The sequence below is a fragment of the Stenella coeruleoalba genome (genome assembly GCF_951394435.1).
Source record: "Stenella coeruleoalba genome assembly, chromosome: 2".
Classification (NCBI taxonomy): domain Eukaryota; kingdom Metazoa; phylum Chordata; class Mammalia; order Artiodactyla; family Delphinidae; genus Stenella; species Stenella coeruleoalba.
Genome location: NC_137147.1, coordinates 56,343,251 through 56,359,448, shown reverse-complemented (window position 1 = coordinate 56,359,448; position 16,198 = coordinate 56,343,251). Strand labels below are relative to the sequence as shown.

Genomic DNA, 16,198 nt, shown 5'->3' with positions numbered 1-16,198 from the left:
AAAGGATTATACATTAGGACTAATTAGGTATTATCTCAAGATGGCAAGATTTTTTTAACATTCTAAAATCAGTTAATGTAATTCATCATATCAATAGAATAAAGGGGGGAAAACACCTGCTACTCATAGAAAGAGCATCATACAAATTACAACACCAATTCATGATAAAAACACTTAATACACTAGGACTAGAAGAGAATTTCCTCAACTGATAAAGAGCATCACCACCAACAAAAAATATCCTACAAATAACATCATATTTAATGGTGAAAAACCAACTGTTTCCTCCCAGCCAAGACTGAAAGCAAGACAAGGATATCTACTCTGACTACTTTTATTCAAGGCTGTACCAGAGCTTTTAGCAAGGAAAATTATGCAACAAAAAAATTTTAAAATTCAGGTTGGGAAGAAAGAAGTAAAACTATGCTTATTCACAGATGACATGATCTTGTACATAGAATATCCCAGGATATCCACTAAAAATCTACTACAACTAACAAATAAATTAAGCAAGGATAAAGAATCTAAGAGCAATATATAAAAATCATTTGCTACACTAGCAGTGAACAATAAAAACATTTAAAAAACAATCCCATCCATATAAATATCAAACATATGTAGGGATGTGATTAATAAAAGTATAATATTTATACTTAAAACTATAAGAATTTGTTGAAAATAAAGATATAAATAAACAGAAGGCATTTCAAGTTCATAGATTAGAAAATTTAACATTATTGAGATGGCAATATTCCACAAATTGGTTACCTGATTCAATACACTCTCAATTAAAACTCTCATCTGACTCTTTTGTAGAAATTTAAGAACTGATTCTAAAATTTATATGGACATGAAAAACCTAATGACCAAAACAATCATGAAAAAGAACAAAGTTGGAAGGCTCACACCTGTGAATTTCAAAACTTACTATGACACTATAGTAATCAAAACCATGTAGCACTTGCATGAGAATAGATATAAAGATAAATGGAATAGGATAATATTTATGATCAATTGATTCTCAGCAAAGCTGTCAAGACAATTTAGTTGGGGGAAGCATCATCTATTTGAACTGCTAGATATCCACATTCAAATGGATGAATTTGCACCCCTACCTCACACCATATTTTTAAAAAACCTCAAAATGAATCCATAGATCTAAATATATGAGCTAAAACTATTAAACTCTTAGAAGAGAATGTTTGAGTAAATCTATGTAATCTTGGGTTAGGAAGTTATTTTTTAGATATGAAAATAAAGGTATAAGTAACAAAAGCCAAAATAGGTAAACTGTACTACATGAAAAAAAAAGTGCTAAAAGAAAGTAAGAAGAAAACCCACAGAAAGAGAGAAAATATTTGCAAATATAGATCTGATAGTGGGCAAGAGTGACTATACTGAGACAAAATAGACTTTAAGTCAAAAATTGTCACAAAAGACAAAGAAGGTCATTATATAATGATAAAAGGGCCAATTCATTGCATAAATATATACATCACCCACATCCGAGTATCTAAATATATAAAACAAATATTCACAGCTCTGAAGGGAGGAATACACAGCAGTAATAGTACAGTAGGAGACTATTGCCCTACTTCCAACAAGGACAGCACGTCCAGATAGAAAATCAATAAGGAAACAGAGGACTTAAATGACACTATAGTCCAAATAGACCTAACAGACATACACAGAACATTCTACCCAACAGCAGCAGAATACATTCTTCTTCAAGTACACATGGAACATTCTCTGATAGATCATATGTCAGGTTAAAAAACAAGTCTTAGCAAATTTGAAATAATACCAAGTATCTTTTTTGACCATAATGGAATTAAACTAGACATCAGTTAAAAAAAAAAAAAAAAGAAAAATTGGAAAATTCACAAATATGTGAAAATTAAACAACACACTTTTCAACAACAGTTGCATCAGTGTAGCTATGCCAACATCTTGATTTTAGTCCCATAAAACCATACCAGTTTTTTGACTTCTAGAACTGTAAGATAATACATTTTTTAAGCCACCAAATCTGTGGCAATTTGTTACAGCAGTAATAGGAAACTAATATAGAGTTACTAACCATTTATTGTCATGTTCCTGTGTTATGGAAATTTTCTCTAGTGAACCTGGAATACTATCACACTGCAATCAGAAGTCTCTACCATATAAAAACTAAGAAAGCTCCCATGATGTATTAGCTCCCATCATGGAAGGATGGGATATTCTATTTAAAAGTTTTATTGGAAAATTGTTATATTTTTTAAAGAGCTTTAAGGGGCTTCCCCAGTGGCTCAGTGGTTAAGAATATGCCTGCTTTTGGAAGGGACACGGGTTTGAGCAGTGGTCTGGGAAGACCCCACATGCCATGGAGCAACTAAACCTGTGAGCCACAACTACTGAGCCTGTGCTCTAGAGCCCACGAGCCACAACTACTGAAGCCCACATGCCTAGAGCTCATGCTCTGCAACAAGAGAAGCCACCGCAATGAGAAGCCCACACACTGCAATGAAGAGTAGCCCCCACTCGCCGCAACTAGAGAAAGCCCGCACACAGCAATGAAGACCCAACGCAGCCAAAAATAAATAAATAAATAAATTTTAAAAATAGTTTGATAAAAGAAAATATGAAAATAAAGAGCTTTAATTTCACAAATCTCCAATGTATTAGGAAATAAAAATAACAGTAAGATTCATTATTCCAAATGCAATGTACCAGAGAGTACAGAACATAATTCTATTTTGGCAAGTGTTCTAGCCAAAGTACTTTGGGCCATCGTATTAATTAACAAATTAGGCAGGTGGCTATTTTGCATATTCTTACACATATTGTACCTATATGATATACTGAGAACCTCAGAAGTAGCCTTTGAAGCCATTCCATATAAAAATAGATGGTTGTATATCCCATACTTAAGGTTCCTACCCAAGAACTTCACTCATATCTTTGTTTAATCACTACTGGGCATTGCAGCTGGTGAAGAAAAAAAGGAATTTGTCTTGAAGATTTATAATTGCCCAGTGTCTTGCATGACAATCTCTTTCATGGGCTCATACCAAAACATAGGAATGCTGCAAAATAATGTGTGACATAAGATGCTTTAGAAAAATATGAGGAAGTTTACAAGAATGAGATAGACTGAAAAACCAGTACAAGACTCCTACTGTGTGGGAGATTTTCCATTGCCAGACTCCTGCAATTTGGACAGTGGCTTGCTGGCTCCTTTGACACATGGCATCCAGCAGCATCTACTATCATCTTTCACCAGCAACTCTCTCGGTGCCTCTGGTAAAATATATCCATTTTAGCTGTTTCTGTAGCAATATAGAGTGTGACTTTGCATCAGTTTCCACTGGTGTGGCACCACGGTGATGTCTCTGCCTTTCAGTGAGTCATGGTTATGCCTTCACCATCACTGTCTAGATCTCAGCCTGGGGTAGAGAGCTCTTCCTCAGGCATCCTCTAAGCCCTAGTGTAGCGGATGCTCTTTATATCTGCTGTTCCCACGTTCTCTAGATCTCTCTTTACTTCTTACTAGTCAATTAATTATTACTCCAATCCCGTATTAATGTTAACAGTTCTTTAAATTAAACTTTCTCTGTTCAAATCACTGTGTAGTTTGTTTCAACTGGACCATAACCAATAAACTGCTTGAGTGCTTTTAATCCCATAGAAGCTCAACTGACATTAGTTGAACAAGCAAATGGATGAATGAGGAATGTTCACTAATTTTCAAAACCACCAGTGGAGGGGATAGGGGAAAACAACAAAAATCTCTTGAGCATAATTAGAAATGGCTCATGAACAGTTTGGCCAGTGTGGCATATTGCACAAGTTTAAGTAGCTATTTCTGAACAGAATCAGGGAAAGCAGAAACTGATAACATCATTGCTACATAATGCTTCTTTTTAGCCAGACTTGGCAATAATCTCAGTCAATTTGTGAGCAGAACTGCTACCAGTTGAAAACCTGGCATGAAAATTTATACCTTAGGAAGGGTCATCTGTAGTTCTTGAATAAAACCATTATTACAATGCAATCACTGAAACTGATCTGGGGGAGAAAATGCTTACTTGACTACACCCAACAAACTATGTTTGAATAAGTTGTTAATGATTTAGTTACTTTTCCAATTCTGTGCTATTTGAAGTGCGATCTCAACTGCTGTTCATAATTTTGAAACATCCAGTTAGTTGGCTTTAACCACAAAAGAGTTATCTGGGCATGTAGAGGCCCCCTGATATTTCCAGAGGTATTGAGCATATTGCATACTCGTTGGTCTCAGGCTTACCAAGAGGGAGATCTCCCTAACCTCTTGCAGTGCCAATGCTTTGCTCTTCGCTGTCATTTTGCAGCATAGTGTAATTTGAAAGCTCTGTCTGTAGCTGTATTGAACACTGGTTGATCAAGGTACATCCTCCCAGTTATTTTTTTTTTGTATTTTATTTTTTTATTGGAGTATAATTGCTTTACAATGTTGTGTTAGTTTCTGCTGTACAGTGAAATGAATCAGCTATGTGAATACATATATCCACTCCCTTTTGGACTTCCTTCCCCCCAGCCATCCCACACTTCTAGGTCATCACAGAGCACACCGTGCTATATAGCACGTTCCCACTAGCTATCTATTTTACACATGGTAGTAAATTTATGTCAAACCTAATCTCCCAATTCATCCCACCCTCCTCTTCCCCCCCTTGTCCACATGTCTGTTCTCTACGTCTGCGTTTCTATTCCTGTCCTGCAAATAGGTTCTTCTGTACCATTTTTCTAGATTCCACATACATGGGTTAATATACGATATTTGTTTTTCTCTTTCTGACTTACTTCACTCTTTATGACAGACTCTAGGGTCCATCCACATCTCTACAAATGACCCAATTTCATTTCTTTTTATGACTGAGTAATATTCCATTATATATATGTACCACATCTTCTTTATCCATTCATCTGTTGATGGACATTTACATTGTTTCCATGTCCTGGCTATTGTAAATAGTGCTACAACGAACAATGGGGTGAATATGACTTTTTGAATTATAGTTTTCTCAGGGTATATGCCCAGTAGTGGGATTGCTGGGTCATATGGTAGTTCTATTTTTAGTTTTTTAAGGAACCTCCATACTGTTCTCCACAGTGGCTGTATCAATTTACATTCCCACCAACAGAGCAAGAGGGTTCCCTTTTCTCTGCACCCTCTTCAGCATGTATTGTTTGTAGATTTTTTGATGATGGCTATTCTGACCAGTGTGAGGTGATACCTCATTGTAGTTTTGATTTGCATTTCTCTAATAATTAGTGATGTTGAGCATCTCTTCATGTGTCTCTTAGCCATCTGTATGTCTTCTTTAGTGAAATGTCTGTTTAGGTCTTCCATCCATTTTTCGATTGGGTTGTTTGTTTTTTTGATATTGAGCTGCATGAGTTGTTTGTATATTTTGGAGATTAATCCTTTTGTCTGTTGCTTTGTTTGCAAATATTTTATCCCATTCTGAGAGTTGTCTTGCACAGCAAAGGAAACCATAAACAAAAAGACAACCCCCAGTTTGTTTCTCAATACTTAGGGGTAAAATATCTCAAAGTCAAGCAACAAAAAACAAGAGAAAAAGATAGACTGATGTGCTGTGTACTTTTTTAAAAAGTAAATGAAGTCTCTTCAACATATTAAAAATTAATATGTCATATTATATATTATATATGTGTATATATATTATATATGTATATATATAACTGAATCATTTTGCTGTACACCAGAAACTAACACAACATTGTAAATCAACTATACTTCAAATTAAAGAAACCAAATGACTATGTGTTTCTAATTGAGAGCTGACATCAAGCTGACACCATGGGGTATGCGTTGACAGTTAAAAATTATCTAAAATCTATGCATGCTTTTCTTTTTTTTAAGTTACATATCTTAGACACATAGAGAATCACCTGATATACTCTTAAAGACTCTGTAGTAAACTCTTCATTGTTATGTATTGATTCACTGATTCCTTCTTCCCATTAAGGTAGATTATCTGAAATAAATATTTTCTCTTAACTAGGAAAAACTTTTTTCCTGGGGTCAACCAGAATTTGTATAAATTCAGAGGGGGGGCATTTATCATTAAATGTACATTTTATATTAATATTTCAGGAGAACACTCAAGTTGCTATCAACACAGATATCCTTTGAAGGCCTAAGGGACATAATTTTGATGTTTACTCTTACATCTACATTATAAAAAGGAAGAAAACAAGAAGGAATTACTCAAGGTGGCAGAAATTTATATCTATATCTATTATATTTATACCTATATATGTGGTTTACAGAGGTATGACATAAGGAGCCTGTTAAAAGCTATTATCTTTTTCTCTAATCATTACTTTCAACTATGATCATTAGGTTTCTATTTCCTGATCAACAAGAATATTTCAGGAAGATCCCACAGGTTATTGATCACTTTCTCATATTAAATGTTAAAAACAGTTATTTAAAAAGCCAATCTTATTGCTAATTAAATCCTATGTAATCCTTCAGATACACCCAGGGTTGTTTCTTACAGTAGTCGGAGTGGAACTTCTTATAGTAGCTGGAGTGGCATTTGCCACTCTTATTTCTTCCCCTACCCCAGCACCTTGCACAGGAAGAAGAAGGTTATTATGGTCTGATTCTTAGATAGTCTTCCTCTCTGTTTTGAAGATTCTTATTCTGAGACTGAGAAATTGAGGCTAAGAAGAACAATGAAATAGGCAGGTAACTTCATTTATAATCTGTTCATCTTTGATAAGAAAGAATCTACATTTTCATTTTGGCTTGCTTTGTTTATGTCTCCTCCTAGTGGCTTCAGACGACAATGTTCATAAATTTCTGGGAGCCATGTTGAGCTTTACCCTATTTCCTGCTTTCTGTGATTAGCTCTCTGCAAAGGAGAAGCTTTGTCTCAACATGGCTTCAGCAATGGTCCATTATAAACTATCTTTGAGTAGTACGACACTTTTACAGGTGCAGCAGACCCTTGGGCAGTCCCATGTCCATCTCTAACTTCCATGTCCAAATATGGAGCCAAAGGAACCACTGAGTGCCCCTCACTGTCTTCTTCCCAGGCATAGATGCCATAGATTCTTGTTGTTCCTCTGCTTAAGCTTCTGTCAAGTTACACCACCTCAAAAAAAGCACTAAACACCAAATACAGGAACATGTATAATGAGCAAAGAGCTCATTATGTTATTATAATAACATAAGGGAGATTCTGAAATTCAATGGCCCAGTAAACTTCTAGTAGGAAAATGAGATACCAGGCTCCTACCCTGCAGAAAGCTCCAGTGTCTATGTCTCTAAGAGTAAAGCTCTACCTGTAAATTCTCACTCTGCTTGGGGAGGAAAGAATCCTACTTTTTTCCCAAATAGGCAGGGGAGTAAAATCATTTTATTTCTAACATCAATTTCCTCAACAGTGGTAACCCAGATTTTTCTTCTTTTCTCCTTCGCTTTAGTTTTTTTCATTATATACCCTAGTGGGGAGTGCAATGAAGTAGGAGCAAGGGAGTAGGAAAAAGGGAGTTCACTGAGGAAGAGAGGGTTTGGTCTGGTTTTGTAAGCCCTGGAAGATAGTGTCTGACCCTATTTATGAATTAACGTTTTAAAAATATGGAGCATCTAGTATCCATTGTTTATTACTGTGGATCCTAGCACTGTTTTGCAGGGTCATCAGTAAAATTCTTCAGTCAATATCCAGTCAAAAACATATCACTTCAACTCATGCTACATTCCATGCTTTCAGGTGTCTTCTGTCACTGCTCCCTACATTGCCTTCCCTATCTTGGTGAATAGCAACTTCACTTTACAGTTTTTCCAGCCAGCTTAGAATTATTATTGATCCTCCCATTTTTTTATAGTTCACATCAAAATTAATGAGCAAATATTCTCAGCTGTACCTTCAAAAATGTCCAGAAATTGAATATTTCTGACCTGGAACACCACTGCTATACTGGTTTAAACTATCTTTAACTGTCTTCTGAATTATTTCAATAGCTTCCTAACCAGCCAGGGTCCTGATGCTTTAGCCTTCCATCCTTCACGCCAATTCTCAACAAAGCAGACAGAGTAATTATTTTAAAAGATATATCTCGTATTTCATTCCACAAATACTTTAAAAAATCCTCCAGTGATTTCCCATGTAAGTTACAGTGACTCTAAGGCCTTTAGATCTGTCTCCCTGCCCTACTTACCTCTGCGCTATTCTTTAAAAAAGGTTGGCACATTCTGGTTTCAGGATTTTTGCTCTTACCAGTCTGCTGGCTTGAAATTCTGTCCCCACAGATATGTACATGGCTCATTTCCTCAACAACTTGCAATATCATCATTATTATGAAACCATTTCTGACTTCCTTATTTAAACATTTAATTCTACCTTATCATCATTTTAATTCTAAACATTTTAATTCTACCTTATCATCCTCATAAGTTAGCCTTATCACTAACTTATTTTTCTCTATAGAACTGATTATCTCAAGGCTCTCTACTTAGCAAAAGGAATATTATCTATTAATGATTGCTTAATAAACAATCATCAAATCTCAGTGGCATCTAACAATTAGATTTTCTTTTTCATGTATCTATGGGTCAGTTTCAAGTTAGCTCTGGCCTACTTTTGGTTGCAGCTTGTAGTCTAGTCTACTCTGATTTTTAATTCTGAGGCCCATGTTGGACAGGCAACAGCTACCTGGAGGAAACTCTTCTCTGTAATGGCAGTGACCAAAGGGGGCATACTGACTGCACACACACATTTTGAGCATCTATTTTCATTTTGCCTACTAACATTGCATTGCCTAAAATAACTCATGTGGTTAAGTCCAAAGTCAAGAATGGATGTGTATACAGTCTGCCCATGGAGATAGAAGAGTATGAAATTTTTTGTTAAGTATTGAATGTATCATATATGTGGAAATAGAATTTAACCAGCTGTAACGGGTGAAAAGATTTAGATTGGACAATTACAGAAGTATTCTAACTTCTAATATATACATCAAATTGTATTCAATTAAATTAGACAAATATAAGGATTTTCAAGTGGAAAATTAGACTCCACTTTGATGTTGGCTTTGGCACTTAGTGTATCAAAGGATGTGTGTGATTCAGATAAGTGAAAGAGAAGGCAGAGGAAAGTCTTCAGCAAGAAAGCTAGTTAAGCAAAAGTTCAGAGGAAGGAAAAAACAAAGTTTTCAAGTAGTGTCTAAGTTCTCCTTTACTCTCACTGTCCAAACAATTCAGTCCAAAACCATTAAGTGAGACTGGGTGGCCCAGGCCTTGCAGAAGCCCCAGTAGGGGGAGAAGAAAGACCATATGTTAAGATTACTTTTGTGGTGTAAAATAGCTAGCTACTGGGAAGCAGCTGCATAGTCCAGGGAGATCAGCTCTGTGCTTTGTGACCACCTAGAGGGGTGGGATAGGGAGGGTGGGAGGGAGATGCAACAGGGAGGGGATATGGGGATATATGTATACATATAGCTGATTTACTTTGTTATACAGCAGAAATTAACACAACATTGTAAAGCAATTATACTCCAATAAAGATGTTAAAAAAAAAGATTACTTTCGTGAATATTCCATATTCCATCCTGGGTTCCTAATTTTAGTTTCCGTACTGCCTCTTCCTTCTTGTCCCTATTATTTGACTCACTTCAATATATTTCCTGATGAATTCTATCTGTTGCACTTTTTATTTCATACATTTTCCGATTCATAGTTTTCCTTTAACCTCCTTTGGAATACAAGAAGTTTTACTCTTTTTGTTGTGTTTAGCTAGTCTATATGAGAGCCTAGGTGAACCAGGGCTTCCCTTGACATTCTGAATATTCACAGAGATGTCATTTTTTCCATTCTCAGTGCTCTGATTATAAATAGCCAACCTCATGATGTGAGAAACTTATAATGTGAAACTATATTGTAAGACATCACAGGTTTTAAGGAAGAATGAATAAATCCTCCATTATTAGGTCCTTTCTCCATCTGCTACTTATTCTAACTCCATGATGGATTAACTAACCCTTTCTTCTCTACTCACATTTAAATTCTGTAACCAAAACATGTCCTTAACTTAGCTAGTAACTATCCTACAAGGCAACTCGATTGCAGGACCATTGTGCAGGCTGTTGGTCAGAGTAGATGTGGCTGTTGTGAGATCCAACCACATTTCCTAGTCTAATCATTATACTGTGGTAAGATAATTTGGTACAAATTGCATTATTCATTCATAAGGAATCCCTCATGAGAGAGTTACATCCATGCCAGGCAGTCTGAGGCTTCTAAATAAGGAGGGTACTTGCCTGGTACATTTCCACTTCAGAACATCAGCAAACAGAATCTCCATTTGCACATTCTACAATTCTGAACTATCCCCTCCTTCTGCTGTTCCTCCCATGACTCACCACACAAACATTTCATTGTTGTTGTTGGTTTTTAACAATAATATGGCTACATCTCTCCTGAATGTATGAGTTTAAACTTTTCCTTTATCTTTTAGTTTGTTTGTAGTTTATGTCCTAAATATACTTCAACCACTAAAAATAAAGATCCACTAATTAATGTATGAAAATAAAAAATCGTTACCTTTGCCCATAGATCAAAGAGATCAGAAGTACATTATTTAGAGGTATTTAACAGATAATGTAACTCGATTATATTCTCATTTTACAGGTGATTAATGAAGAATATTGAAGAGGATTCAGGAGATGTTATTTCAAGTTGATCTCTGTCTCCAAAGTGTCAATATTTTAGGGGGGGTGGCACATTTTAAGACTTCTCATCCAATTTTGTACATTTTATAATAAGGATCACAGAGGATAAGTTACTTGCCCTAGAGCCTTGACTCTCAGACTTTCTAATATAGTACTTATGTCATTAAATAATTGTTTTCTCATAAAAGTCATAACATCTGATCTGTAGCTTATAAGGAAAAGTCTAATTTGATTTTTACTGTCCCTTCTTAAATTATATGATTCTATGAACTAAATTTGTTTATTTAATCCTCTCCTAGACCTCAACTGGATATATCCGCATTTGGCATATTCTTTAATCCCTTTCCTCTCATATGGAGAATAAGGAAACTTTAATCCTTTTCCTCTCATATGGAAAACAGATGCACTGAAAACACCCTAGAATCCATCCCAGCATAGTTGCTCCTGCTCTACTGCCAGTTTCCTTGGTTAATGCTTATGGAGATTTGCTATACTTGACATCTTTCAAGAGTGTATAGAGTAAGTACATCACTGCCTATAGTTTTATATTAATGAATCCTTATTAATATTTCTATGTGATGTGGTATCACATTTGTGTCAACTTTCTTAGGTTGCTTTATCTATTTCCTTTTTTCTTTGTCAATTTTCCCATATAGAAAAGCATTTCTCATCTAGGTTGGAAAACCTCTATAATTACATGTCTAACCCCTATCACTTTTCTTTAGGTCTATTACAATATTCTTTCATTTGTCTTGCCAAACATCACTCACAGCATTTGGGGTATAGTGACTCTTAGAGTAGCCAGTGAATAAAACATGTTTCAGAGGGTTTTTGTTTTTTTGTTTGTTTGTTTTTAATCTTAATAGGTGGAAGTGAAGCAAGTAGCAGTCTCAACTCTCCCACACATTTATCATCATTTTCATGTTAAGCAAATGAGAACAGACATTTACATTGTAATAAAGTTTTATAGAACAGCAAAGTAAAACATTCATCTAAACTAAATGTTCCTGATCAAATGTTAATCAATGGGATTTCATAAATTTAAATTTTATTCTGGTAAGATATTTGTAAAACTACAGCTTACGTTTTCCTTGCAATGCATGAGAATATTTAGCAGTAAGGAAAAGTGACTTCTGCTGCTAGTCAGAAAAATACCCAGAGGACTTCCCTGGTGGTTCAGTGGTTAAGAATCCACCTGCCAATGCAGGGGACACAGGTTCGAGCCCTGGTCTGGGAAGATCCCACATGCCACAGCGCAACTAAGCCCGTGTGCCACAACTACTGAGCCTGTGCGGTAGAGCCCGCAAGCCACAGCTACTGAGCCAACGTGCCACAACTACTGAAGCCCGCACGCCTAGAGCCTGTGCTTCACAACAAGAGGAGCCACCACAATGAGAAGCCCACGCACCGCAACAAAGAGTAGCCCCAGCTTGCCGCAACTAGAGAAAGCCTGCACACAGCAACGAAGACCCAACGCAGCCAAAAATAAATAAATTTATTTTAAAAAACCCATATATTAAAAAAAGATGCATTTATTAAAAAAAAGAAAGAAAAAGACCCAGAGACTTATCTCTCACTGTCTCACTGATAATAAGCCAACATTTATATAACTCATAGCACAATAGAATTTTAAGACAACAGATAATGTTAGAGATTAATAAGTACAGACCCTCATGTTACTGGTAAAGAATATGAAAACTACAAAAGTGAAATAATATTAACAGTAAAATAATTTTGAAAACTAGCATTTGTTGAACACATAACACAATTATGCACTTAGTTTGCATTATACCATTTTATACACAGAACAATCCTTGAGGTAAGTGCCATTATTAAAGAATTGCACATTAACATAGAGGAAGAATTAGAAAATGTGTTTTCAAATCTCAGTGCAGGGTTATTTTTAACTGAGTAGTCTACATCTTAATTGTAAATATTTTTTAATCATTAAAATATTTTCCAGTTTCTGCAGATTGCATGAGGCATTTTATGCGGAATAAAAATAGCATATATCATATTAAAACTAAAACATAAACATGATTTACTATGGGGTTGATTGTCAAATACAAAACCATAAAGACTAAATCTTTTTTTTAATGAATTTAGTAGAGGAAAACGATTCCAAAAATTCCCATTCAAGCTTACCAAAAAATCCAGCCTACACTTAGATCAGGCATAGCCACTCACATTTCTGGTAACTATAATAAAGTTTGTGACTCATCAGTAAGAAAAGTCTATGAAAAATGCTTCAGTATATTCATGACAGCTTCATAAACTTCATACCAATGATATTTTAATTAACCATGGAATAATTTGGCAACTGATAATTTTGGGAGCATACAATACAGATAATTTTTGTTCAGCCCAATCTATTATAATAATTGACTCATCCAAGAGGTACTACATTTTAAAACCCATAGTTAAATTTAATTTAGCGTTCTGTAATGTGTTAGAAAGAAGAGAGCAGGTATACGTATAAAATAACATTTCTAAAAAGCCAAAGCAGAGCTTTTAGATTTCGTTTACTTCCATTGAACTTATTCAAAGAAAGACTTATTCTTGTAGTTTTATATCTACTAAATCAAGTTAACAATAAATCCTCATTTTTAAAGATAAATCTAAAAGATAAAAATGACATGAAATATGATATACTTTGGATAGTAAATACCATGGAAATAATTTATACCTCTATTTGTTCAACATTGTTTGATGAAATTTCTTATGAATACTAGAGCATGATATTCATAGAGTATGTACAGTATGGGGAAAGGGGCGTTGAAAGGAAATGGGTGTATGTGGGGCAGTGTACATAGGTGAGATATAGTTTATGCCCTCAAGAAGCTTACATGAAAGAGAATGGATTATGTATTTCAAAATCCAGGAGTCCAAACAAAAGAAAGCCCTACTCCCATGCAAAATCTCTACAGAAATAAAAGAAGTAAGAGTTCTACGTTTCAGGGTCGGCTTGTTGAACCAGCAAAGACATTTGACTATATACTTCCAAGATTGGAAGTGTTTTTCTTTACTATCAGTTGTGTTCTCTCTAATAAATCTCTTACAGAAGTCTCTATGTCAGGCACTAAGTGTTAGATATGGTTAGCATATTGATACCAAAAAATCTTAGCTAGGACTTCTAACTTTTTAAGATAATTTAAATGTAAAATTCAACTGTTAACCAGCAATTTAATGTCACGTGATGTGCAGTTTGGATATTGTATGAACAGCTAAGGAGTTACCCATTCTAGTGCCAAAGATCACTCTGCTAATTTTGTTGTGTACAGTTGATGTAAAACTTTATGGTGGGGACAGGCTCTGCTTCAGGGCCTTGTCTCTAGGAAGATTTTGTCAGCTCCAAATACAGTTTAGAAGATTCAGAAAAAAAAAAAAAAGAGAGAGAATGGGTTAAAATAACTATGCAGATAACAATTATACAAGTTTAAGAGCAATACCTGGACTAAGAGAGCTATAGTATAATACAAAAAATGTAGAGAAAAAAGGTCTGCCTCCATCAGTAGCAGCTCCAGAAATTCTATGTAAGAAGAATTTAATGGTGAGGCTCTGTGCTTAAGGAAGATGATGAGGCAGAGGTGGGTTGGATGCTGATCTCAGAGCTCTGTTTTCTACCGCCAACAGTGACAAGTATCTGAGGGAATGGTAGCTATCTGAGGTACTGACTGGAAAGAATATGGTGGTAAGAAACAAAAGGCAATACTTTAGGAGAAATAATTTCACAGAGGAGTACAGATACAAGAAATGCTCCTTCAACAAAAGAAATTAAGTTTCTTCCATTGTGAAAAAAATATATAAAAGGCAGTTCTAATCCTAACGTTTGCAGGGACTTGGACAAGACCACAGAAATAGATTCATATATCATATGGCCAAATATATAAATGTTATAAGTATAGCAAATAAATTGTTAAATAAAATATGTTCTATTTTTGTACCTTGATAAATGTACCTCATATTTTATTTAACAGTTTGTTAGATTTATTTATTTATTAGACTCCTCTTTTTTCATGGAAGCAGGGAAGGAAGAACCATTTCCTAACCTTGGCCCATACTGAGTCTCTGCTTTGCCTCATATGGATCTCACATAAATGTCTGTAGACATCCCAGCCTACATGGGTAAACTCCTTCCAAATCCCCACTGCTTGAGCTAAGGAGTGCCCATACCAAGACTAATTATGGTCTTTGGGAAGATAGATCTGTGGGAAAGAACTGAGCAGATGCTAGACATTGAGCTGAAATAAAATGAGAATATTGGGACTATTTTCTTGCCCATATCCAAAAATGAGTGTATACACTGGATGAGGGCTAGAAATGATACAAGTGTAAGATTAGATATTCTGGTAAAGATATAACCAATGTAACTCAGGGTGGGAAGTGTTCAAATGTCAGCACATACAGTGGAGTTTTGGCAAAATTGAGTGTTGTGACTTTAATATAAAATTAAGTTTATACCACCTATGAGAGGTCACTAATCATAAGCCATATTTTTTTTCTCATATTAGTCAACCATTATCCCTCTCCCATCAAACTCACTGAAGCTATCTTGAATTAAATATGAGTATTAAAATCAAGCTAATTATTATTTGAAACAATGTATCTCAACTGTTGAAATAAAATTATCACTTTTGCCGATAAATTTCCAGTTAACATATTTTGTTTTATTAAAGTACCTTAAAATATGGTTAATTAAAAGGCCATGGATGTCTCAAATGTCTGATTAAAATTTTTCCATCTTTATGGGAACATAATTAACTTCTAAATTCTATAAATACATACTAACTTAAAAATCTTTGATAGAAAAGACACTGGTTGGAGGTGCATCCATGAGAAGACACACTGTGACAAGTAATTCATACACAATTTCTTTATTTTTCATCCATTTGTATAATGAAGATCACAGGATGAAAAATCAAGTAGAATTGAATTCCTACTTGATACAACTGGACACATTCTATGTGAAGTAATTGAGACTCTTGGCTATTCTTCACAGCCCATACTATTCTTCCCCAATAATGTGTATGTAGCAAAGGCTGTGGCTAAACTATATTTAAAATTCTTCCTTGTAGTTGTTATATATGTATAGCCATGCAACTAGTTCTTGCCAAACAATTGTGAAAGAGAGGTGGTGCTATTTATTTTTCCAATACATTTTAAACAGCAAGTTTGAGAGGACCTTCAAGTTGGTGGAGGAGTAAGACATGGAGATCACCTTCCTCCCCACAAATACATCAAAAATACATCTACACATGGAACAGCTCCTACAGAACACCTACTGAATGCTGGCAGAAGACCTAAGACTTCCCAAAAAGCAAACTCCCCATGTACCACGGTAGAGCCAAAGAAAAAGCAGAGACAAAAGATTAGGGAAGGGATCTGCACCTCTGGGAGAGAGCTGTGAAGGAGGAAAAGTTTCCACACACTAGGGTGGGCAGAGGGGGAAGTTTTGGAGCCACGGAGGAGAGTG

General features: G+C 35.3%; 1 long non-coding RNA gene across 1 annotated transcript in view; it reads right to left on the bottom strand.

Moving 5' to 3' along the window:
- The window catches only part of LOC307182158, a 329,662-nt gene that overhangs the window by 11,428 nt on the left and 302,036 nt on the right, over positions 1 to 16,198 (bottom strand). The window lies entirely within an intron of this gene.